This window comes from Acomys russatus, chromosome 28, assembly GCF_903995435.1.
Source record: "Acomys russatus chromosome 28, mAcoRus1.1, whole genome shotgun sequence".
Classification (NCBI taxonomy): domain Eukaryota; kingdom Metazoa; phylum Chordata; class Mammalia; order Rodentia; family Muridae; genus Acomys; species Acomys russatus.
In genome coordinates, this window is record NC_067164.1 from 26698671 (window position 1) to 26725982 (window position 27312).

The 27312-nt window shown below is 46.2% G+C and overlaps 1 pseudogene; it reads right to left on the minus strand.

Annotated features, from left to right (window-relative positions):
• Positions 1-2659: 2659 nt before the first annotated feature.
• Positions 2660-3167, minus strand: LOC127211027 (60S ribosomal protein L21-like; annotated as a pseudogene).
• Positions 3168-27312: the final 24145 nt, after the last annotated feature.

The window sequence follows — 27312 nt, forward strand, 5'->3', positions numbered from 1 at the left end:
AAGGTTTCATATACCAACATCTGAGCTCTCTATACCAGTACATCCGTACACTCATACACGCCTAAAGAGGTGTTTATTCATTCGCTTATTAATCTGCACCAATAGTTTACTTGACTGAGCTTGAATGATGAGAATAATAATAATAATAATAATAATAATAATAATGAACTTGAATGAAGACGGCTGTACTTGCTGAGAGACATTGGTCTCGCTCATCCGTTTACTTAACAAATATCTACTAGGCATATTTTATGGCTGTTTTCTCTATGCCATGCTGAGAGAGCAGTTCTCGCCCTAGGATCGTGAGGCTGGCTGGCCACACACAAGGCTGCACTGTGCAGATGGGACTGATGACACATTATTCGCTTGTACTCACAGCCGGAGGGTAGAACATCCTGTACAGCACACAGGGCCACACAGCGCTCACCCTTGGGAACAGAGTGAACGACCAAGTTCCATGCAGGGTTCGCAGTGTCAAGAGGGCAGAGAACCCCTGGCTCCCAGGGACGATGAGACTGACTTGTTGAAGTAATTCCACGGTTTAGCAGGGAGCTCATTATGCAAGAATAACTAAGAACTATACTGACCCACCCAGTCTGATGAGAAAAGGAGAGGGGGTGTGGGACAACATGGTCAGGTGCTTTGTATTTGATTGTTAACTATGTTGCTCCCGGAGGTCTGCTTGCTGTCTTTTATGAGCAGACACTCACGGACCCCAAGTATTGCCGTGTAACCTTGCCCTCTGATTGGCTGAATAAAAGGCCTACACCTGGGCAGGGCAGTAGTGAGGGGCGGAGCTAAGGTTGGTGGGCTTTGGGTACAGAAGGATCATGGGAAGGAGAACAGGTAGAGGAGAGAGGAAGAAGGGAACAAAGCAACCATGGGTTAGCATGGAGAGAAGCACGTGACCGGGTCAGCATGGATGGAGGAAAGCAGCCCAGATGAGGAGCATGTGCAAGTACGGGTGGAGTATGGATGGGGAGTAGCCCGGATAGGAATGATTCGAGCAATTGGATAGGATGTGGGACTGGGAGATGAAGGGTGATTTAGGCGCTTAATATCTGCCCAGCCCCAGGTGAAATAAGGCTTATTTGGCAGGCGTGGTGGTGCACACCTTTAATCCCAGCACTCGGGAGGCAGAAGCAGGCGGATCACTGTGCGTTTGAGGCCGGCCTGGTCTACAAAGCAAGTCTAGGTCAGCCAAGGCTACACAGAGAAACCTTGTCTTGAAAAACAACAACAACAACAAAAAAAAAAAAAAGAAAGAAAGAAAAAGAAAAAGAAAAAGGAAAACAAACAACAACAAAACCCAACAAAAAGGCTTATTCTAAAATCTATCAGGTGTCTGTCTGTCTTTTATTGATTATGGTAGCAAGTTAATAATAACTGTCATAATAATAATAATTACAGGTTTTTAATAATAAACATTAGCAATTTAAAATATTTTTTCTACAACGAAGGGCTTTCAGCCGAAGCATCCTGATTTTACCAGATGTCAAGTCAGGGAGTACTACTGAACCTTAATTTTCAGGCCTTTTACCACAGTGGGCCAAGCACTATGGTGGCTGTCCTCAGGGGCAGGACAAAGACAAGGTTCTTGCATCAGTGGGTCTTATAGGTGAGTTTTCAGGGCATTGGTGGCTATGTTTTACTATAGACATCTTACTCCCATCTCTCTTAACAGCATGGGTCCCAGGGCCAGAAAAGGGTCGACAATAGATCATGGCTTCTTTTGGCCACTAGAGGGCATTTCCTGCTTTCTTCAGGGACTGCTGGTTCCTTGGATTTTCCTTGACTTAACTCTGGTATACACACTAACATTATTTGGGAATTTTATTTTTTTTCTTTAAAGGCTGGATGTCATGTAGTCTATCACTGAGCTCCTCCAGACCACCCTGCCTCCAGGTGCTGGGGTCACAGGTGTGTGGCACCCACTACACCAGGTTGTACATGGGTGCTGGGGACCTAACCCCAGGCTTCCTGCATGTTGGCCAAAGCACTTTTATCAGTTGATCTGCATTCGTGGTTTGGGGAAGACATGTAAACAGAGCTCCAGTTCCAGAGATTCCAGTGGGACTAAGGTTGAGCTTCAGGCTCCGAGGCTCTCAGATTTCCTCACACGGTTCTGGGAGAGGAGTAAACATTTCAGTAAGACAGCAGTGTGCACTCTACTCTTCAGAGTTTCTCTCTCAGCCTAGGAAATAAAACAAGGCCTTCTGATGCGTTCTTCTGTGTCATGTGTATAGCAAGTCCCTTTACCTCCTAAATAACTGCTACGTTTTCTTTTCTTTTCTTTAATCTGGAGTGCTGGGGACCGAACCAAGAATGGTATTCACGTTAGGCATGCATTGGACCATGGAGCTATATCCCCAGTGCAACTGCTATTTTGGAGGGTTTTGTTTTGTTTTTAATTTTATTTTTGGTTTTTCGAGACAGGGTTTCTCTGTGTAGCCCTGGCTGCCCTGGAAGTCACTCACTCTGCATTCCAGGCTGGCCTCGAATTCACAGAGATCTGCCTGCCTCTGCCTCCCGAGTGCTGGGATTAAAGGTGTGGGCTGTCACTGCCTGGCTTTCCAAGTTAATTTTAGAAATGAAGTTTGATTGTTACTGTGTTCAGAATTTTTTTTTTTTTTTTTTAAAGAAAAACAGTTTACAGTCCAGGCCCTTTATTTCCTTTTCCACATTAGGCCATGAATTCATAGGGAACGGGCTCCAGCAGCTCAGCCTCCTTCCCGTTAGCCCTCACGAAGTGTGCTTCTCTGGGTGGTGCAGGCTGGTGCTTCAGCTGGACCCAGGTGCCCTTCTCCTTGGCCTCCTTCTTCTTCTGGTCGTTCTCCTTCACCCACTTCAGGAAGATGTCCCTGCTCTCAGAGCGCTTGATGTGCTCCATGCGCACATTGATGCTCTTGGTGAGAATCTTGCCCTTAACCTGCTTGTCCACAATGATGCCCACAGCGTGCTGGGTGACGTTGTAGACTCTTCCGGTTTTGCCGTGGTAACACTTGTGGGGCATTCCTTTTTGGACAGTGCCCATTCCCTTGATGTCTACAATATCACCCTTCTTGTAGATTCGCATGTACATGGCCAAAGGAACAACCCCATGCTTCCTAAAAGGCCTGGAGAACATGTAGCGCGGTGCCCCTCCTCTTTCCCTTTGTGTTCGTCATTTTGGCGAGTTACTGCAAGATGGCTGCTGCGGCCAAAAGGTGTGTTCAGAATTTTAATGTATTGCTTTTTCTACTTCCTTCTCCTTTTATTTCCAAGGCCTGGCACATACCTGACAGGCATTCTACCCCTGAGCTGCGCATACAATCAGGTTCTTCAGATACCTGGCACACAGAGGCACACAATGCCCATAATCAACACCATTACAAACACCGATGTGTGGCACCACAGAAAGTCTATTTGCGAGTCACATTGAAAACAATGAATAAGGACATGAGGTATGCTGTATTCTTGCAGTGTGAGGCAGGGCCCCTGGGGAGCTGCTCATCTGTACAACCCAAGGCTCATGTGGAAGAGCAGTCTCAGCTCCAGCCCAGCCCATGGGGAGGACTCTGTCCCCTGTCACTGAAAGACTTACGACCACTAGGCCACTTCTGCAGCACTCCCCACCACCCCTGCCCAAGGGGGATGGAGATAGAAGGAGCTCCTGTCTGTTAAAGTCATTTACAAACTGTTAGAGCCCTAACCAACAGAGCCTAGACCTCACCAGACTCAGCTTGGGATGGCAGCCAGAGACACAGAGTCACTCGTGGTAAGTTATGACAATGTCCTACCCAAGAAGGAAGCCTTCTGGCCTCCCTGGTGGCCTTGAGTTCAAATACAAAAACTGAGATTGGTTTTAAAGCAAAGCAGAGGTGGGAGGGTGGCATTTGTTACCTGAACCCCTACGGCCCCCTACTCGGAAAGAGGTGCTGTGTTTTCTGGTCAGCATGCCCCACTCTGAGCGCTGTATGGAGGGCGTGGCCAGGAGAGATGCTAGCATGCTCTCCCCGCCCCCCCCCACCCCCATCTCTCTTCCAAGCCAGACACAAAATTCCTCTTTTCTTCTGCCCAGAGAAAAAATGCTTGCAAGAATTCACTTCAGCAAACAGATATGTACGAGTGTAGCCAGACGCCAGTGCCAAAGCCCAGAGGGCTTAGCTGGGGTCACTCATCTGTGTTTATATCTCTGGATTTGTTTCCACTGAGGAAGCCACCACAACAACACATCATCTCTGAGTTTTTTAATGTTCTCTGCTTGGGGTTTTTGTTGTTGTTGTTTTGTTTGATGTTGTTGTTAGTGGTGGTGTGGGGTTTTTTTTGTTGTTGTTTTTGGTTGGTTTTGTCTGTCTGAAGACAGAATCTCACTAAGTAGCCACTCCAACCGTGCTTGAATTCAGGAGCCTCCTGCCTCAGCCTCCCAAATACTCTGCTAAAAAAAGGGTTTCTTGGGATGACTTTTACTGTTCCTGCCCCGTCATTTAGAGACCAAAGTGAAGTGGGATCCCCTCGGAATCGTCAGTGAGCTCCTTACTGAAAGGTTACACTTGTTTGTTGGTGTAATACTTGATTCTAAAAGAATCCATGAAAATACTTAAAAAGAATACTTCAGGCAAGAGAACCACAGAGTTATCTAAGGACCACAGGCTGCCTTCAAAGCAGTATGTTAAGTCATGAGAGATATGTGGCCTGGAAGACAATGCAAGGTCGTCTACAAGAGGCAGGCATCCCATTTTAGGCGAGCTGACAGTTCATCCCTGCCCTCCGGTGACTTTTAAGAACACACAAATACTACTCTATTCATTGTCAGGAATGTTTTTTTTTTCTCTCCCTGGGCTAAATTATGAATGTCTCCTTCCAACCAACACGATTAAATAATGAAAGTCAGTGTGTATCTGGTCCTGAGGCTTGGATAGCCTGCTGGGACTTGATCTGTACTAAAGAGCACAAGACAGCTCTTTAAAAAGGATTCTACCCACCCCCCCCAAAACCAGTTGAGGAGGCTCATTTATGAGGCTATGCTATTCAGACACATTTCTCAGTTGTTTGCTTTAGAATTACTCACTCGTGCCACTCATTTTTACCACGCAGGCGTAGAACACAGTCACCAAATGACTCGAATCAGGTCGTCTATCCTGATGCCCAAGACATCTGAAAAAAAAAAAAAAAAAAAAAACTCATGTTTTCCAAAGGCACAGGCGTGTCGGGTGTGGACTTATAAACAAATTACCCTCTCCCGAACTAAACACACAATTAGAAATCCCTATCAGATATGCCAGCCTCAGATGGTGCAAGAAAAAAAAAAAAGCCACTTACATTAAAATCATTACATGCTATCTGTCATGTGCCTCCCTCCCTTTTTTCATAATTACCTTCCATTTTCAAATTTCGTTCTGGTCAAATTCAGTTTCTCAAGAGAGTCCAAGGTAAAGGTAGGCTTTTTTTTTTTTTCTTTATAAAGTTAAGCCATTACTTTAGCAGCTAAGAATTACAACTACCATTTTGTCAAATACCTGCGCACTCCTCAGATGTGCCTTACATGTTTTAGCTCACTGGGCTCCCTAAGGACTCCTGAAGTAGGTACTATTACCTATTTATATTACAGGTGGGGAAGTAGGCTCAGAAGCACTGAGCAGCTTGAGAGCTACCAAAAGGGATGTGATGGAAAGAGCCGACAGAGAGCCTTGTCAGTCCTTTGCTGCTCAGAAAGGCGCCATCCTCTGATGCACTGTCATAGCCCCTCCACGTAGGGCTTCACCCACCTAGAGGGGACCCACTCTTCTAATATGAACGGAGGCTCTGTGTGGGCTATCGAGAGCCTTGTGAAGAGAAGCGGGCGTGTGGGGCAGACAGCTGGTTCCAACCCTGCGCTTCATATTACATGACCTTGCCAAGCTTGTTTTCCTGCCTCAAAGGGCCCCATAAAGTCACAAACAGTCCCCCCCCCCCTTTTTTTTCTCATGCTCAGGCCTCCAGGTGAGCATGGGGTAGAATTGAGTCAGCCCTGAAGGACGAGGAGTGGGTAGATGCCCTATAACGTCAGAATGGAGGAGTCTGGTTTTTTATTTGATGGAAAGGATTATAAATGGCAGCTGTGGCAGCAGCAGAGAATGTTCTAGAAACAGCTTGCAGCCTGAGCTGGGGGTGGGGGGTAGGGTCAGCCCAACTGTGGGAGTCTGGGTAGTTCTGGATGAATGGCTGTATGTACTCTGATGAGAGACATCGTTTCAGTGCCGTGAGCCCGTAGCCAGGAATTCTCAGGCAGACTCCACCATAGGTTGGCACTTTGACCTTTGGCCAGACACTAACCTTCAATGACTTCAGCCTTTCCGCTGAAAATCCGGACAGCGGTAATAACTGGGAAACACTATGAAATGGACCAGATGGGTAGTTGGATGATTGGGTCATTTGCCCAGATTTCTGTTCCATTTTTCTCTTTCCTTTAGGCCTCTTCTTCTTTCTTCTTTCCTAATCTTTCCATGGGGGTGGGGGGTGGGGTGGGAGGGGGAGGGGGAAGAGGCTACAAAACTCCATTCACTTATTGACATCAATAATTAAAATATTGACTCTTCCAAAACATCTTTATCTAAGGAAAAAGCAAGGTAGGTCCCAGTTGTCACTGAGTGAACTTTGGAACATCAGATGGGAGTTTTGGGTCTCCCTCTCACCCACCCCCCTCTCAGTCAGGGTCTCTATTGCTGTGACACAACACCATGACCAAAAGCAAGTTGGGGAGGAAAGGGTATATTTGGCTTACACTTCCATATTGCTGTTCATCAGGGAAGGAAGTCAGGACAGGAACTCAAACAGGAGGAACCTGGAGGCAGGAGCTGATGCAGAGGCCATGGAGGGAGGATGTTTATTCTCCCCATGGCTTGCTCAGCCTGCTTTCTTATAGAACCCAGGACCACCAGCCCAGGGATGACCCCACCCACAATGGGCTGGGCCCTCTCCATTAGTCACTAATTAAGAAAGCGCCTTACAGCTGGATCTTATGGAGACATGTTCTCAATTAAGGTGCCCTCCTTTCAAGAACTCTGCTCTATGCTTCAAGTTGACATAAGACCAGCCAGGACATCTCAGAACCTGTACTTAACGAAGGTAGGTAACTCCAGATTCAGTTACCTGATGACAGCTCCGTAAAACATGCATATTTTTCTAAACATGTGCATATATGTTTGTGGTAGAACACTGTCCGTCATTGTAAGTAGGCATTTATAAAGACACTGATGTGATGTTAGGCTCAGATCTCAGCCATAATGTGAAAGAGAAAAAGCAGAACCGCCCCCCCCCCCAAAAACAAATGCCAGCTATAGAATTTAACTACATAAAAAATTGTGCATCCGCACAGAGAAAGCCCGGAGGGGAATAGTGAAAGAGAAAACAAATAATTGACTGGGGTGGTGAGATCATGGGATAGCTCAGTGGTAGGACAGTCACCTAGCGTGGTCAAAGCCCTGGGTTCAATCCCCAGCACAGAGGAGAAAAATAAAGTATCACACTGAACACCACCACAATATGAAATATACTCAGAAATACTGAAAACCAAAGAGAGGAAATTTCAACATTTTAAAAGAACGCTTATGGAAAACTGATGACACAGTTTCCTGTTGGTCGGATTTCAAACTGGCCTTAGGTCTTCTCTTTGACTTGGCGCTAGGTATTTGAGGAGCTAGCATCCCTTAAGACCTTTAGATGCCGTGTGAGGCTCTGTTAGCCGCACGTGTGTGCTGTTAACCCATGCCAAAAGGCTTTGCGGTTGAGCTTCGGGTGTCCTGAGGAGGCAATCGCAAAGAGCCTCTGGTTAAGTAACCAGATCTCAGGGAGTCTGCGGACAGGGAGCAGCATGGGTACCCTACTGCTTCAGAACTTTTACTTGATGATAAATCGGGCACATGCTTCATAAATGTTTACCGGGTGCCTACGTGAGTCATTTCTCCGCAGCGCTCTGGTAACCCTGAGATCCCCTGGGTTTAATTACCACCCTTGTAGGTGTTTCTCAAGGAGCACGCACAAAGCACCTATTAGGTAGAGAATGAATAGTCGTGTCATCACCATCCCTCACAGAGGAGGTAGGTTTCTAACACATGTCACCTGAGTGAGCTCTGGCATGGCCATCCACTACCTCCCTCCTTGATGAGATGTACACCCCGAGTCTTTGATCTCAAGCCACCTCTCTCTCTCTCTCTCCCTTGCACCCTTGGAAAGCAAGCGTGTTCTGTCACAGATGGTTCAAGGAACTTTATGAGCAGTGTGAGTCAGCTGGCTCAGTTTACAGATTCGTTTTAAAAAAAGAGGCCCAGGAAGTGAACTGAGTTGCCAAAAGTCACACCACATACTAGGGGCCCGGGTGCTGGAGATGAAACCCGGGGCTTGGCCACTTTGGGGAAGCACTTAGCTTGCCATCTCTGAGCTGAACCCCAAGTCTGGGAAACCTGGGAGCCTTTCTTTTCTTTGGAAACCCATCCCATTCTGAGATCTGTCAGCTCAGGTTACAGCTTTCAGTTAATGTGCCCTCTGACCCTGGCTGGCTAAGTGAAATATGGAAAGATGTGTTGTGTGGCATTTTTATGTGGTCGGGGGTGTGAGACTCAGTTGGGTTGTGGGATGGAAATCTGGCAGTGGCTGGTGCGGAATAAGCCAAACTTGAAACCCCCGCTGCTGCTAATCACCTCAGGAGAACGTGGGATGGTACCTGGCCTTGACCAAGATGGCGGTGAGATTCCTGACAGTGGCTTCCTAGTGGCTTTCCTGACTTCTCACTAGACTCCACAGCATGTAGTCTTCTTGTGAGACAGTATGTCCTCCTGCCCCAGGACAGTGGCAATGCATTGGATCAGCTTCTCTACAGCCCTGAAGAAAACCCTGTGAAGCTCAGCTGGGATTTCATCGAAGGCCTCCAGGGTGGCACCTTCATGTCCAGGTGATTCCCAACTCAGCTGCTCATCCATCCAGACTTCAAGGAAAGGACCGAGTTCTGCCTGGTCATGTAGAATCCAGGGCACCAAGTTCAGCAAGAGCTGTATGTGCTGCTTTCCCTATAATTATCATCGCCAAAGAGAGGTTCATGCACTAGAGTGCTGGACCCAATGGCCCTCCAATGTGGAATCTGCCAGAACACGCTGGATGAGTCCTAGGGAAGCCAGGTGGGGACTCTCAGCGCCTCCATGGCTCAGCAGTTGGGGAAGATGATAGCTGGCTGAACTGCATCACCCAAAATCTGCTATCCTTTCTGCTGCCACCATCCTTCTCCGGAAGGAGGGGAATGATGCTGTCCAGCTATGCCTGGCTTGGAGCAATCCAGCTAGACACTGTACCTGGGCTGACGGACAGCATGGGCCAGGTGCTCACGCATCTTAGCCCCTTCAGTTTCAGAACTCAGTAAAGAGTCTGATGTACTTGGCCATCTCAGCCCACCTGAGAACTAACACAAACCTCTGCCATGTTGAGCACTCTGAGACACTGATTGTTACCTCTTTCTTTTCTTATTACTTCTCTGCAAAAGGAAAGCATATATATATATATATATATATATATATATATATATATATATATATATATATATATATATATATATTATTGTGTCTCGTGCCTCTCAGGAAGCGCCTTATAAGTTAGAGTTCTATAGAGAGAATACTATAGAGAGAGTGTTCTAGGCCAGCCATAGCAAGAACCTCTGTCAGAAAGGAAGGAAGGGGAAGGGAAGGGAAGGGAAGGGAAGACCCACAGGTCTACCAGAGAACTAATCATCATTAACATGTATGTATATTTTGGTACCTTCAGCCACCACTTCAGGTAGATAGGACTATGGGGCAACAGTGCAGAGGCAAGCGCTGGCCAGGGACTGTGCCATTCTGCCTCTTTGGTTCCCGTCATGATTCCACCCAGAATCATTATTAGAGTTGACGTTCACTGCGTCCATTACCAGCCATCTCCACCTTGGGCATATTCAGAGGCCCCTGAATTACGAGCTAGCACATTTCTGTTGCCTAGGCAACCTACTCCATGCCATCTTCTTTGCAGCACCCCAAGCCAAGTAATGGAGTTTGGAACCAAGAAAACAGGGGCAGCTTCGTAACAATATGTAAACACACAGAACGAGCCTGGGAACTGGACAATGGATGGAGGCCTGGGAGTCTGAGATTGGGGTGCCAGAGGTCTGGGTTCTGGTGAGGGCTTGATTCCTGGCTGCAGATGGCTGTTGCCTTCTAGTCCTCATCCCTCTGTGTCCTTCTGCGGCTTTTCTTAAAGAGGAATCTCCCTCCCTCTCCCTCTCCCTTTCCCTCTCCCCCCCTCTCTTTTCTCTCTCCCTCTCTCTCTTTTCTCTTTTCCCTTCTCTCTCTTTCTCTCTCCCCTCCCTTCCCCCTCCCTCCCTCTCTCCCTCTCCCCCTCCCCCTCTCCCCTCCCTCCCTCTCCTCTTTCTCTCTCCCTCCCCCTCTCCCCTCCCTCCCTCTCCTCTTTCTCTCCCCCTCTCCCTCTCCCTCCCTCTCCTCTCTCTCCCCCTCCCCCTCTCCCTTCCTCTCCCTCTCCCCCTCCCTGTCTCCCTCTCCCCTCCCTCCCTCCCTTCCTCTCATCCCTCCCCCCCCTTCAGTTCTTGAAAATACCGCCCTCAGTAACCTCACAGGAAACTCAGTTAACTCCCAAAGGCCATTTCCAAATAATATCACACGAAGGGTCAGAGCTTCACCTCATGAATTTTAAGGGAACACAAACATTTGGTCCACATCGCTGGGAGAGAATGTCTGACCCAGGAAAGCAGGCGGTTGAGAGGCTGGGAATATGAGGTAGGCACTGTTTCTCCTCCCACTTTCTATCTCTACTGTCCCCACAAGCAGCTGTTTTCTTTTCCATGTTAGACTCACTCTGTCTAAATGCTGAAAAGCACACGCGAAGGAAGAGTCCCTGAGCGCCGATTCCTTTCTTTCCCCTTAGACTTTCTTCAAGTTTCACTTGCTGTTAACTCATGAATGTTTTCCCACATCGATAAATATTTTCCTAAAACTATGTTTTCAGTCTCGTGAGAAGCCTGAAATTTCTCATAAAGCGTAATTTATTTAACAAACTTCCTCTTGTTGAAAATGCATGGCGTTCATAACTTTTGCTTGCTAAAAGCAAGATTGCAGGGCCAGTGAGATGGCTGGGTGGGTGATGGTGCTTGCTTCGAGGACTCACAACCTGAGTTCCATCCCTGGGACCCACTGGTGACTCCTGTAAGTTGTTCTCTGATTTCAATACGCACGCTTGCAGGCCTTCCAGAGCGGACACAGCACACAAACAAACACAGAAAGGCGGGTAATTTTAAAATACAAGGTTACAGCAAATGTCTTAGAATAACATTTAAGTGTTTTGCTCATCTATTTTTTTCCCCCAAGATAAATTTGTAGAAACAGAATTCATGGGAAAAATAATGCAAATAGTTTGCTGTTTTCTTTTGAGCCGGTCTCCTGAAGGCCCAGCTGGCCTTGGATTTAGCAGATAGGTAAGCATTGCCTTAAACCCTTGACTCTCCTGCCTCCACTTCTGAAGTGTTGGGATCGCAGGGTTACAATGCCCAGCATTTTGTGTTCAGTTTGTGGTACCGAGAATTGCATTCAGAGTGCATAGCAGGCAGATGCCCTGCCAGTAAGCTGTGCTGAGAACCTGGAATGTACTTTGAAAGCATTTAGTACATACTTCCTGCTCCACTCCAGACGAGCTGTTTCAATATTCACTTCTACCAACCAGAGTTGTGCCTTCCTCACTGAGGTTTAGCGGTCTGCCCTTCCTTCATCCAAACCTCATCAGAGAAATCACAGAGAACATCGAGGTGGGAAGAAGCAGAACTCAAACGGTGTTTCTTGTCCCTGTATTTTCTACTTCAGACAGACATTTCCTGTGGTCTCTGCCAGGGTGACCTAGGTCTCTTGGGTCTGAGAGAGAGAGAGAGAGAGAGAGAGAGAGAGAGAGAGAGGACTTACCACAGACATGGCCAGTGAAGTTGATTGCTTCTTTGTCCTTCAGTGACTTTGGGTCAGAAATTATAAACAGAGAGAAATGCAAACGTAGGCTTTTAAAGACAGCCCTGATTGTCCTTGCACATTTGAGACAGTATCCTAACAAAAACATTAAACAGCTGGCAAGCAAACTTCCTGGATTGGCAGGGACTTGTCTCAGGAGCTTTGCAGACATTACATGCTTTTTTTTTTTTTTTTAAATCCTTTGTTCCAAACATTTAACTATGTTACCTGCATCCAGGAAAAGGGGTCCAGAGAGTCGGCTGTCATCTGCTTAGTCAACTCTTCTTTTTTCCCCCTCATTTAAAAAATTTTTGAGATTATAATTATAACATTTCCTCTTGCCTTTCATCTCTCCAAATCATCCCCGCTCTTTTTCAAACATATAGCCCCTATTTTCACTAATTGTCATTGGTGTCTATATGTAGATGTAGGTCATCTCTTCTTACAGGAAGCAATAATGGCTGACTCTTAGTGGCTGCCTCCTGTACAATAGCTGTATAGACATCCAATGCCTCTCTACTTATTTTATCCTTGCTAGTAGCCTTTTGTTATGGACAGCAGCAGTAGCCTAATTGTTAGCTCTTATATAGATGGAGAAACAAAGGCACAAGAAGCTAAGTAAGTCATGGCCAGTGCAGACGAGACCTCAGGAGACAGCCCAGCTCTAGAGATCACATCTTAGAGCGCTATACCACAGCTCCTGCCTCTCTCTCCAGTGCTAGCTGAGACATCCCACCAAAGGCTTGATATGATGAGCTAGTCCTGGTAGCACAGACCTCTAATCCTAGCACTTAAGAGGCAAAGGCAGGAGAAACAAAGGTTCAAGGCTACATAGTGAGACCTGTAACAGCAGCAGCAGCAGCAGCTGCAGCAGCAGCAGCAAAACCCTTGGTTGTCGTTAGCGGCCCAGTAAGCAGGCAGTGTCCAGGCCCTTCCTCGTCCGCTGCAGAGGCTCCTAGATAAGTGACCATACCTTTGTTCACATCTTTCCTCCCTGCCTGTTGCTGCCCTTTTGTTTGTGTGTTTATCCCGTTTTATGTGCTTATTAAGGCCTGCAGCCTCTGTCTGGATGTGGTTTGGGGTTCTCTCGCCTGCATCTAAGAGCTTGTGTCTTCATTGCGGTTCAGGCAGGCTGGTCCCTTTCTCTGCCTCTCGGCCCAGGTTTCAAGCTAACAATGATTACTTTATATTTCATCCGCAGTCATAGTTCATTACGACTGTGACCACAACAGGTGTGACATTCAGGAAGCAGTCTATAAAGTTGATTTAGTAAACACATTCCTATGTCCGTGAAAGGTGTATTATTCACTTAGACACAGGGGAGACTTTCCCTTAGGAGCCTCGGGGGAGGCGGGGGCAGAGGGCATCATCTAGTTGGCATGTGGGCATGAAGGTTCTCCATGAAGCTTCTTGTTTGTCTGTTTCCCTTTCCTCCAAGGCACACAACAGGGCCTCTCATAGGACTGTTGGCGTTCAGAGGAAAAGTGAGGAGACTCAAGTGGCAGCGATGAGGCCCAGTGGACTAGTGTCTTTCACTGGGTTTTAGCTGCCCATGCAGAGAGAGCTACACCACTCAGATACTCCTGTCCTGAATGCTAACTTCACCCTGTGGGGGAGGAAATCTGTGTCAAGACGTGGGTGAGAAACTCTTCAAAGAAAAGCTGTCAGTCAACTTGAACAGGAGGGTCATCTCTCCCACGTGCACTGTTAGTGGTATCGGGAGAAGCAGATATGACTGAAGAGGTAGAAGATGGGCTATGGCCTCAGCTTAGACTAAGAGCCTTTGTAATCTGGCAAATGTGGTGGTGATTTCATGCAAGGTTCTTAATCTTCCTGGAATGGCCCTCGGTTTGTACTCCCGCCTTTCTTAGGTGTGTATGCATGTATACACACATGTTGTAAATACATATTTATATTCAGACACATAAATGTAATCACAACCCTTGGTGCCCCCCCCCATCAGTTCTGGGGCTCAAAGCCAGGGCCTGTTACATACTAGGCAAGCACACTGCTGCCACTAAGCTGTGTTCTCAGCTCCTCCCTTTTCCCTCCTCTTGTCTCTGCCCTCCTTTCTCACCCAAACTGTCTTCCAAAGAAAACGATGTCCTTCCCATGCCTGTCAATGCTCATTTAATCCTGTTTAAATGTAAGCACATGTATGTGCATCCATTTCATACGGGTTTATGTTTTTCTTACAAAGATGGGGTCATGTTTGTCTGGCTTTCTAGACTTTGCTTTCCTTACCCAGTAGTCTTTGCAGAAATCCCTTTAAGTCAGCGTGAGCAGCTGTGATGCAGTCTTTCTTGGAGCTTCGTGTTATTCCGTGGTTTGAGCAAGGCCACAGTTGTTCCCTGTAACTCTTCCCCATTGATCGGTGCTCACGTTTTAGTTCCAGACTTTTTCCCACCAACAGTCAAGCTGTGATAAATGTCTCTGTAGGCCCAAGTGATTTCTATTTTATTTTTCTAGGCTAGATTCTCAGGAGTGGGATAATAGATCAAAGTGTACAGACATTTTTAATTACTCATTTTTGGTAATCACGTGTATTGAATGCATGTGATCATAGTCACTATTACCCTCTTACTTCTCTCTTCCTTGTGCTCGCTCCCTTCTTCTCAACTACTGTCCTTCCTACTCACATTCACATGTGTGCATGTGTGTATGTGTGTGTATGCATATGTGTATGTACCGGCATGTGCATGTGTGTGTATCTATGTATGCATATGTGTGTGTACATGTGTGTGCATGTGTGTACAATCCTGTGTGCATGTATATGTGTCTGCATGTGTGTGCACGTGTGTGTCCGTGTGTGTGTCTGCATGTGTGTTCATGTCTGCATGTGTGTGTGCATGTCTGTACATGTGTGTGTCTGTGTAGTTCTTGTGAAATAGCCACACCACTGTGTGTTGGTGGTAGCCACAGCTATGCTGTGTCCAGGAGACAGTGTTTCACAGTACCCCACCGCCCTCTGATTCTCCATGACGTTCCCCAAGCCCTGAAGGATATGATGTCAATGGCTTGCTATGGCTGAGCACTCCCATCCCACTTTTTCTCATCACTGTGGCCAGTTGTGAGACGGCACCAACATTTGCTCTATGCACAGAAGCTCCTCTGTCCTGGGCCAAGGGCAGCATTAGACTGGGCATGAACACGCTTAGGAGGCAGCTCGGCTACTGGCTTCTACCTCAGGCCCCTTATTTCTCTGTTCTCACGTGGGTTTAGTGGATATTACCTGGTTTCTTTTTAACCTTTTTGTTTGTTTGTTTTTGTGTTTCAAGACAGGGTTTCTCTGGGTCATCCTGGCTGTCCTGAATCTCACTCTGAAGACGAGGCTGGCCTTGAACTCACAGAGATCTACCTGCTTCTGTCTCCCAAATGCTGGCATTAAAGGCATGCACCACGACCGCCCTGCATGTTTTTAATCTTTTTAGAAGTGAAATATTATTAACTGAAGTCTTGTTGGTACTCTTCTTACACTATTTGAATTAAAATATCTTTTCTAAACAGGTAAATCCTATAACAGTATTTTGCCCATGACTTATATTCATTACTTGACTTATGGTAGGTAGCAGCTTTTACTTTTGAATAATCATGTCTTCACTTCTTTCTTTCACTTCCCTCTCTCACCTAATCCTCGGGCTCAGCTTACTCCACTTCCCAGAATCAGCTCAGACTCAGTCATCTCCCCAGTGTTAGCTTCCCCACCCCACCTTCCTCTCAAGTGGCCCAGGAGGGGGCAGCTCCCTTTCCTCTGCACAGACCTACCTATCAGGTCATGCTAAGTTTGCTGGTCCTGCTAGACTGCATGCTTCCGGAGGCAGAACCAGAATCCTAGTCACCTCGAATAAACCAAGCACCAAACATAGTGCCTTTCTTGCCATGCACAGCGTAGCCCACAAATGACACTTGCGTGTTTTTATGTTCTTCATATCACTTAAGTGGTTGACTTAGTGCTTCTAAAAACAAGCGGAATATGAAAGGCCGGGCGCATCCACTACTCCCGAGTGAGATGGCAACAGTGTGAAGCTGAGACATAATAAGTATTTTATAAATAAAAAGAGCATTCAGTGGGCATGGTGGTATACATGCCTTTAATCCCAGCACTCGGGGAGGCAGAGGCAGGTGGGATCTCTGTGAGTTCGAGGCCAGCCTGGTCTACAAATCAATTCCAGGACAGCTAAGGCTACACAGAGAAACCTTGTCTTGAAAAAGAAAGAAAGAAAGAAAGAAAGAAAGAAAGAAAGAAAGAAAGCATTCATTTCCTTCACCATGGGTTCTGGGTCACTATATAGAGGAAGGCAAGTCAAGAATCACTGTGGGAGGTGCAGCAGTGAGTGAGAGGCCCTGGATTCAGTCCCCAGCATTGAGAAGGGGGGAGGGGGAGGAAGAAAGAAGCAAAGATACAAAGTATAGAATATTGATAGTAGAAGAAACTTACTTACTAGTGATGCTCACGACACTCATTGTCCCCTGCCCCAGCGCACCACTGTTGCACAGAAGCCTCCTTTGCTGTTTATTTTCCCACCAGAAGTCTCTGTGCTGGGAAAAACTACCCGTAAGACAGTCTGGTTAACACCGAGTTGCATTTGCTGTGTTACTGGATCTTCTTGCTTAGTTTCCTCTTTGGTGTACCACAATGGTTAGCGAGGAGAAAGGCGTTTAAGGATAAGGTATTTGAGAAGAAAGGTTTGCATAAAAAGTCTGTTGCTTCCCTTATAGAACCAGTCAGCTTGAAATCTATTGGAATAAAACTATTTAAAGAGGATTATCTTGAAATCTAGTATGTGTTCATGTTTCTGTTGTATGTATTGTCTGGAAGGCGATAGTAAATTTACATTTGCCTTGAAGTAAACTTAAAGTTAGCTTAAATTGGCATGTGGTCCCTGGAAAAATAATAGGTGTTCAATAAATAGATGTTGGAGAAAAGGCAAATAAAGCTGACAATCTCATTTATAGCTTTGTCGACTTATGGATTTATGGCTGCTTTAAAACACTCACACCCAACATTCTCCAGCTAATGGCTTTTTTTTTTTTTTTTTTAAAGCAAAGAGTAATCCTTAAAAAGGGCAGTTGGCAGAGACTAGAGTTGCTTAAGGGCAGAACCAGAAACTTGTCCTTGGGCTTTGTTCCCTCTTTGAAATGTAGAGTCCAAGGCAGCTTTCTAGTGGCAGGGTAATGGCAGTATATTTTGAGCACCGACTCATGCAATTTTCTTTTTAATCTTTAGTGTTTTGGAGCCAATTTAGGTAAATGTGGGGAAAATGACTCTGAAGGTAGAATTTCTCCCAAACATTGGACCAACAATAAGCACACCAAGGAAGGCACAAAGCATGATGTGGACAGCAATTCTAAGACCCCCCACACACACACAAATCAGTAAGTCATATGGCACCATTCAAGGTACCTGACAGATTAAAGCCGAGCATTGAGCTCACTTACAGAACCTGTTAAGCAGTGTATCTGTTCTTTAGCAATACATTAAAATAAAAGTATTATGTAATCTTCCTTTTGGCCAGCATTCCATTCTCTTAACAGCTGGAAAACTGGGCAGGAGAGGAAGTCTAATTATGCTTTGGCAACCAAAGATCAGCGAAACTGTTAAGGTATGAGATAGAGTAGATGAGAGCATTACAAATAGTAGTTTACACACACACACACACACACACACACACACACACACACACCCCAAATCTGTAGCATTCAAATTAAGTGAACACAGACAGCCCCAATTTCTTTTAAATGCTTAATCCTGATGGAAGGCTGTTCTGTTGGTGGTCCTCATGAGGATCCTGTGGCCCCTCCACCCCGCTGGAGAAAGAACTACGTCAATGGGTTGGGCCAGGTGGTTCAATCAAAGACACGGGCCAGAAGTGGAGAGAAGGCATCTCTCGGCGGCGGCATCTAATTCACACAGCATTTGATGCCGCCACTATGAATACAAATCTTCGGAAGAGGCAACCTTCCAAGCCCTTCTTCCAGTGTGGTGACGCTCATTCTCCCGGACCAGAGATTTATTTCAGATAAAATAAGACCGCTAACCCAGCCCATGGCTCAGTCCTACACATTTCAGAACAGTGAATTTAGACCCCATCAAACTGATTTCTTTTATAACCCAGGGCTCTCAAAGGCCTAGCTATGCGCCTTCCCTGAGACACCCTAGGTGCAAGGAAAGTTGTGTCTCCCTGGAATTCTCCGTGAAGCTTCTTAGTTACACTTAACCTGGAACAGGTAGACTCTAGTTGGAGTTACTGTTGCTGCGATGAAACACCATGGCCAAAAGCAAGTCGGGGAGGAAAGGGTTTATTTGGCTCACACTTCCACATCATGGTCCATCACTGAAGGAAGTCAGGGCAGGAACTCAAACAGGGCAGGAACCTGGAGACAGGAGCTGATGCAGGGGCCACAGAGGAGTGATCTATATTTATCCCAAGAAGACAAACCCAATATGGTCAAATTCCAGGGACCTAGCCTTAGTCACAGGCTCTCATGTCCATTCAGGATTGGTGGATGTACCTGCTGGTGCCAGACACTGTGCCAGGTTCTAGGAGAACAACCACGGGCAAAGCACGTTTTCCCCTCAAAGACCTCATGAGTTTAGAAAGAGAAGCAGTGCTCCCAGCGGCAGTTGGATAAGAGTTTAGTGTCGGGATCACTCAACAGCGAGCACTTGAAAAGAGAGCTTTGATCGAGGCCCACCCCATTCTTTGTTTCTTTCAATTAGGTAATATGAGTGTCCTAGCCTGTGAACAGGGAATGCTTGCAAATGTGAAGTGACAGTCAATTACTTCCAATGTTTTTCACAGACATTTTGCTTCTTTTACGAATTGTAATTTAGCTGAGCGTGGTGAGGCAGAAGCAGGCATATCGCTGTGAGTTCGAGGCCAGCCTGGTCTACAAAGTGAGTTTAGGACAGCCAAGGATACACAGAGAAACCCTGTCTCAAAAAACCAAAAAAAAAAAAAAAATTATAATTTAATTTAATATTTATGTGGTGAGTGAGTGAGTGTGTGTGTGTGTATGTGTGAGAGAGAGAGAGAGAGAGAGAGAGAGAGACAGACAGACAGACAGACAGAGGAGGAGGGGGCAGCATGAATGTGTCACAGTGTGTGCATGTGGAGGTCAACACTCAGTTGTTTACTTCTAGCATGGGTTCTAAGGACTGAACTCACACCATCAGAACAACAAGCGCTTCCACCCACTGAGCCATCTCGACATCCTGCATTTTTCTTCCGAAACCCTGTCTTTGCTGCAGAAACAATTTTTCCCCACTAAAGAAAGTAGACCAAGTCAAATGTCACTCAATAAACCAGTGATAAGAGCTCTCCACGACGGCAAGAATTTTCACACACCTTTCCTATCGGAAGAGTTGGGCAGCTGAAGAAGAAGAAGGAGGAGGAGGAGGAGGAGGAGGAGGAGGAGGAGGAGGACTAACTGTGGACCACATGGATATAACATAAGTGTTATTTGCATGACAGAATGCTTAAGACAACAATTTATCTGGGCTCCCAGTTCAAAGGTGTCAGTCCTTGGCCAGCGTTGTAAAGGAAAGAAAAGTAGACCAAGGTAGAAAAGACCAATTATTAAATATTTATTTATTGATTTGTTTATTGATTTACTTAAAAGTGCTGCTTGTATTGCAGAATTGCCAACCATGATGTTACTAGCTACCGGCAACAGGAAGACCTGGAGAAATATCTGAAACAATAGACCACTGCCCTTAACAACCCTCTGGCCACCGCGCATGTTCCTCTAAGGTCTCACTGGCTTGCCCACCACTCCTTGTGGTTTTAGAGTATAAAATGAGACTACAGATTGGACCTGGGACGGAAGCCTTTGGTCCACTGGTGACATATCTTCTCTTACACTCTTACTGATGCGTATCCAGAAAGATCCTCGAAACAAAAGCAGCTCACCCCAAGACAGCCTGGAAACAGGAAGGGACCAGGGCCAAGATACACCTTACAAAGGCATGCCTTTCATGGCCCATCCTCCAAGTCGCCCCACCTTCCCCAGATCTCCCCCCACCCCCAATTCAAGTTCTGGACTCATCAAAGGATTATACATGGACAAGGACAGAGTCCTCACAGTCCAATCAGTTCTAGAAACACACCCTCCTAGACCCTAATTTCTTCTTCCCTAATCTCTAGGTCTCTCTCAGTACAATTGACTTAATCTTGACAGTGTTCCCCCGTATCACAGGTCCTGATATCTGTCCTATGCATTTTGAATTCTGGGTACTTCTGGTTGCTCACCAAAGAGGGTCATTTAGGAACCTGAATTGTCCACAGACAGGATGCTCTCCTAGACTCTCTGTCTTCATGAGCAGTGTTAACTCTTGCTTTGTCTTCTGTGGTCTGCAACAAAGCACACACCTCAGAAAAACCCAGGGGTAAGAATTCATTCCCAGTTGGCATACTGCGAAAGTGACCCCTCGAGGAAGCTGAGGGCGAAATAGGATGTGGGGTGGTAGTATGGGAGCCAAACTATGGCTTGAGCACTTGGGGAGGCAGAGGCAGGCCGATCTCTGTGAGTTCGAGTCCAGGACAGCCAAGGCTACACAGAGGATCCCTGTCTTGGAAAAAACAAAAACAAACAAACAAAACCAGAGAAGGCAAAGTATGGCCTGCTATGAAGTCCCAGCTCTACTTGATCGCCACATGAACAGCTCAGAGACAGAAATTCCGCCTCAGCCTCTCCCATCTGGAGGCTCCCTAGGTAGTTGTCCACACCGACTCGCTCATAGTCTGTTTTAGCTCCTACCAGGAAATCGTTTGCTAAGGGCCTGGGGAAATTAAAGTTCCCAGACATGTTGGGCAGTTTTCTATCTGGGCAAAATGGATCTAAACATTCAAGGGCAGGCTCAAGGTGGGTTACAGGCGCAGTTGCCAACTAGAAGGACACGGAAGCCTAACAAGGGCACGGGGAACTCACAAAGAGCGCCAAGGAGATCCGTGGGAGCCAGGGAAGCCTTGCGTGAGTGTGTAGAGAGCGGACGAAGTCCTAAGTGATGGTGCGTTGTTGCTTGAGTGAGACCATGTCAAGGACCGATGATGCCTCAGCACCATGGGCTTGGCAAAGCTGCCCTCTGGTTCAAGCGTGAATGGGGACAGTGTGTAAAGACAATAGCCATCTCTCCCTAGACATCCGTGCCTTGACCACTGCTCCTCTACAGAGACTGCGACCATTGAGGGTCGCTAAACCCTCATCCTTGTTCCCTGGTCTGTACTAGCCCTGCTTTCTTGTTTAACTATATGCCTCCTTATTTATCCCTGCCCCCCCACTACCCAGTCCCCTCCCATTCCACTGTACATAATAAATGTGCTGAGCTTCCACGGTGCTGTGGTTTCTCGGCCAGAGAGCCCAGTCCATCTGATTGCAGCTTTTCTGCATGTCAGTGCTGTCTGTCTTTTCTTCATCCCCTCACTGCCCCAGTGAGATCAACCCCTGCAGCCACGCAGGGACACAGCAGAGACCTGTGCTTTGACAAGCTTGTTTCTAATGTCAGCGATCAGCCATGGGCACCTCTGGTTGCCATCTGGAGAATTACTTGGAATAAGATAGAAGTTGAGCAGAAGCGTATTAAAATATTGTATGGTGCAGACCATGGTGCCATTCATCTTTGTGGTTCTGAGCTCTGGTTAATTTTAATGAACCAGTATAACAGATGAGATACCAAGAAGTCGGGTTTTTACTTCTGTTTCTTTCACTCATTAGTTGTGTGTCCGCTAACAGTACAATTCAATAAACATGTTTGGGTCACCCATGTTTTTGTGCTGCAGAAAGACACATCTGCCTTCCGTTTATAGCAGCGGTTCTCAACTTTCTTGGTGCTTTGACCCTTTAATACAGTTCCTCATGCGGTGACCATAAACGTATTTTCATTGCTACTTCATAGTTGTAACTTTGCTACTGTTATGAATCATAATGCAAATATCTGTGTTTTCTGATGGTCTTAGGTGACCCCTGTGAAAGGTTGTTGCGCCCCCAAAGGGGTCTCAACCTACAAGTTGAGAAGCAATGATTTACAGGCAAGAAATGGATGAGGTGCCAAAACATAAGTGTAACAGAGGAAGAGGAGCAGAAATGGATAAGAGAAAAGGAAGTTTGGGTGAGTAGGGATTAGGGGACACGTTGGGAAGTGGCAGACGCGTTGCACCTCACAGAATGGAGCAGGGCTCTAGGGCATCCTGACTGAATAGGGACAAGAAAGTATGAAAGGACCAAACTGGGCAGTGAGACCAGAGCTGACACGCAGGGGTCATCTGGAAAACAAATCTGGAAAAGAAATTTGGGGCCAGATGTTTGGGTCTTGAATGTCTACACAGGATGTTTCTACAGAATGTTTTCGGTATTGAATCATCACTAAGAGTTCCCGAGAAGGGAAATACATGGCCAGAGTCACTTAATTCTATGATGTAGTATATTTCTGACAGATGTGAGTGGGGTTCTCTAAAAAGGTTTTATTTATTTATTTTTATTAAATAATGGGATATCTAATTTCTTTACCGTAAAAATGAAGATGACTAGCTAGGGTTGCTACTAAATTTTAAGTTTAGGAGTTAGGACTTATTTCTAATGAGAAAAACAGCAACTGTTTTGAATCTAGAGATGGCAGGGGAAATGGAATGTGGCTAAAATGCAAGGAGCTGGTTTGGCACTTCAAAACAACCCAACAATCAAGAAATAAAATAGAAAATAAGATTCTCATGACGTCAATTAAGAATTAGGCCAAAAAGTGGCCTTTCCCCCCACCCCCACCCCCACCCCTTTTTTTTTCTTAGATGGGGTTTTCATTGGTTAGCCCTCGCTGGCTTGGAACTCTCTACATAGACTAGGCTGGCCCCCAAACGCACAAAAATCTCTCTGCTTCTGCCTCACCCATTTTGAGATTAAAGGTGTGCACTGCCATGCTCAGTATTTTTCTATAAAGAACTTTGCAAGTCAAAGATGAAAACCCATAGAACATTCTAGAGCAGAAAAAAAAATGCAGGCAATACATTTAAGAAACGATAGAGGCAAAAAAAAAAAAAAAAGAAGAAACGATAGAGGCCATTTCAGGATTTGAGGGTAGTCAGGAAAATTGGAGGCAGCTACTGTTGCAATGGCATCTCATTAGAAGCAAGAGGACAGCACATCTCAAAGGTCAAAATTGTAGAGGTAGAACTGGCTTATACATAGTCAATGCTTAATATCTATTGAGTAATGTGGGTGCACAGAAATGCTAGGATACACAGAAGAATAAGCAAGCAAGGAAACAAACAAACAAAAAAAGTGGCCAAAAGAATTACTGATTGCAAGAAATTGTCTAGATGCCTGTGGAAATCTGGTGGTGTTTTGTAGAAAAATGTTTCTTAGTGTCTACAGAATGCCCCGTGTCCACAGACTGTGACTTGCAAAGTGATGAGGGCAAGCAGTCTTTCTTCATGTGGTGTCATGGCTCCATCGTAGCATCCTCTGCTCTGTGTGTATGTGTGTGGCACACATGTGTACAAGTTTGTGTGTGTACGTGTGCATGTGGTGTGTGTATGTGTGCATGTGAGCAACCATGTGTTTGTGCGAGAGCACACATGCACCCACATATGTGTGCACACACATGGAGGCTGAAGGTCAACACTATCTTCCTCAAAACCAACCACCTATCTTTAAAGACAGGTTTTCTTATTGAATCCAGAGCTCACCAATTTAGGAAGACTAGCTGGCCAGCAAGCCCTGGGGAACTTCCTGTCTCTGTTTTCCTCAGTGCTGGAATTACAAGATCGTATCAACATGGCTGGATTTTTCCACACGGGCTGTTGGGGATCCTAACCCAGACTCTCCTGTTTGTGTATCAAGCTCTTTATTGACTGAGCCATTTCCTAGGTCCCTTGGGTTCACCTCTCCTATCACTGTGCTTGGGCCAGGCATAGGCTCTCAACCAATGGGAAGTTGTTAGGCCAGCAGATCAGGAAACAGCTTGGAGTGAAACTGTATTCATTGCTGTGTTCTGCGTCATACAGCAATGGTGCAAGATGCCCAAACACAAGAGCGCCAGGGTGAATAGGGCGCCTGTCAAACTTCCAAATTCTAAGTCCTATGCTTCAGAATCATTCTCTGACTTTCCTCAATGCTGTAGGCATTAAGATATTTATGGATATGTCACTATGTCTCCTCCTTGCAACTTGAGAGAGGCAAACTATCACAGATTTTAACTGCAAGTAGTTACACTTGTGACTCTTGGGTTAAAAGTAGTGGACTTAGCCAGGCCAGTTGGCACATACCTATCTATGACCTCAGCTCTAAGGAAGCCATGTTGCTGTGAATTCAAGACCCTCCAGGCCATACAACAAAGTTCCATCTCCAAAAAGAGGGGACACTCTCCCACTCTTCTTACTACTTCTGCCAACCTGCTCCATAGGGTTTTTTTTGTTTGTTTGTTTTTTGGTTTTTGGTTTTTTTTTTCATTACTGTTGTTGAAAGTCTGAGACAAGACTCACCGCCTCTGTGGTCGCTTTCAGATGACAGGAATCTTCCTTCACTGCCCTTTTGGCATCACCAGATTTGTGTGCGTAAAGCAGACAAAGCCCTCCAGTGTCAATCAGGTGAACGGCTCTCCTGCCCTCCCCCACCATCGGCAGGAGGTAGAAAGGGGACCAAACAGTCTTCCCCGCTCTCAAACTCAAGTGTTCCTGCTAGACAACTCCATCTCGGATACATCCGGATCAGGGGAAGGGCTCAGGAAAGCGTTCTCTCGACTGGTACCTATAGGATGCTGTCTTCCTCCCGTCTTAAAAGTTATCTAAAACTGACTCTTAGGTACTTTTTGGGTCCTTCCATCCCCACGGTTCCCTCACTTGTGGTGTAAGGACACAGGTGGTACTTAGCAGTGTGTCACGCAGGACTCTCCTTCACCCTGGGGTCCTGGGGCTATAGAATCTATAAGGCAGATCTTCAGCATCTCTCTCCTAAGGTCTCAGCACTCTGAGAGGCTGCTTTAGGCAGTATCTAAGGTAACGGTTGTCAGGTTCTCCTTTCTGGTCCATTAGGACCCATTATTCATGGGGATCAGCGCTAACTCCAGGAGCCTCCTGGGTAAGTTTATGGCCCCTTAGATTCATTAGGTGTGACAGACCCAAACACAAATCTCTCCTTGGACCACAATTCTCTCGCTTTCAGATGACAAAGACCGTTGTAACACCTCCCACCTGGGGTCTATGACATCAAACAGTCCTCTCGAGCAGGAGGCTTCTCCTGGGGTTGCAAGTGTTCTCTGCCTGGTGGCCTTGCGCTGGGATCTGTTTAATGCTCTGAAGACATTTTATTTAGTGTCTCTATAGTGGAAGGTGACTAACCTTCCATCCCTCTCCTTGGTTCTTAGGTGAGTTTGTCCGTTTCTCCCATGCGATGCACGAGCTCAGGTAGGTAGATCATTCCAAGATCAAGGTCTGTGCAAGGAGCTGTTTTGCCTCAAAGCAGGCGGTGGCTGCCACGTACAACACCTGCCGTGCCCTGTGCTGCTGCATTCCTGGCCCAGATGTCATGGTATGGTTTGGAGCCACCTACCTAGAGTACCACTGCTGGCCTCATGTGTGTTTCAAAAGAATATTTACATATTTGTATCACTCACAGGAAAAAAAAAAAAAAAACTTGTGCATATAGAGCAGTGGTTCTCAGCCTTCCTAATGCTACATACAACCCTTTCATACAGTTCCTCATGCTGTGGTGACCCTCGCCCCCAACCACAAAAGTATTTTGTTGCTACTTCATAACTGTAATTTTGCTACTGTTATGAATTGTCATGTACATATTTGTGTTTTCTGATGGCCTTAAGTGACCCCTGTGAAAGGGTCATTTGATCCCCAAAGAGGTGACAACCCATAGGTTGTGAATCTCTGATACATACATGACTCATAATACTACACACACACACACACACACACACACACACACACAGACACACACACATACACACACACACACACACACACACACACACACACACACACACACACTCTCCCACGCATGCACACAGCTACTTCTTCTGCCCAGGAAAGAATAGGATTTTGCCAGCTTGTTCATCTCCTCTTTCTTTGGCAGGGAACATGACAGAAAAGCTGACTGTAGCATGCTATTTGTCTTCCAGATTATTTTTGGCAGGTAATCTTGTCTTCACTGGATGGAACATGGCAGCAATGTGAAATTTCCAACTTTGAAAGACTCAAGGTCAGAAACATAGGAGAAAGCCTGAAGTTTCCAGATGGAGTTTGGCTCTGATGACGGCTTTAAAAATATCAAAGATGACAGAGCTCTGAGTTGAGAGGCATTCCTGGCGTCGCTGATTAGGAACAGCTTTTTGTGGCATCTGTACCCTTTTGCATCCTTCACGAGTGGCCACTGCCCTCGGCTGAAAATGCAAAGCGTTTGAGACTCCAACCTAATGCCACTTTCTGCCTTTACTTCCCACCCCCACCTCCCTAAAACTTGCATTGCTCAGGACTAGTCACTGTTCCTTCAATGTAACACAGTCTACCACGCCTTAGCACTTCTCATGGGATGCCTCTTACCAAGAGCCACCTCCTGCCTTCTAACTTAAACATAAAACCCTCTCACCTTTTGAGAGGGCTTTCAAAGCTGCACTCCCCCTTCCCCGCAATCCTGTAACATTCAGTTTAAAATGTGCCGTCTTATCACACAGCCTTGTGGCTCACTGTTCAGTTATCTTGGTCGCTCTGTTAGTCCTGGGATGCTAGGGACAAAAGATCACGTTTTCCAATGCTCCAATGCTGTCTGGGTCTAACAATGCCTGCCCCCGCATCTATCTGCTCAGCATCTGAAAGCTCATTGGTGGTGGTGGTTGACATCACATAACTTATGTAACCCTATCTTTCCTGATAATAGTAGTCAGCTTTGCTTGGGCATGTTCCGAGAACGAACAGTTACCCAGGAGGATAGGAAGTTAATCCTAATCAGAGCCAGAAATGCTGGGATTTTAACTGTACTCTGTGAGGCTCAAAGTGCCAGGGAAAGGAGCGGAGCTGTGATTAGTGCAGTACCAAACCTCAGGTGATACAGAGGATGGATCAAGGAGCCGAGACCAGAGGCTCCAGGACGTTCGACTACGAACAGCCTAAACAAGACCGCCCAGGATAATCAATAGTCACTTGTGGCATCTTCTGTTTGTCATCAGCCACATGTCATCCGAGGGAAAGATTGAATTGGGAAAAATATTTAATGTGAGCTCAAACCCGTCTTTCAAGTCTGACTGTGAAGAATAGAAATCCTTCGGGGGGGCAAGTGTTACTAAAACACCTGCACCCCTAAATCTACCTGAACCATAATATTAGGGGCACCAATT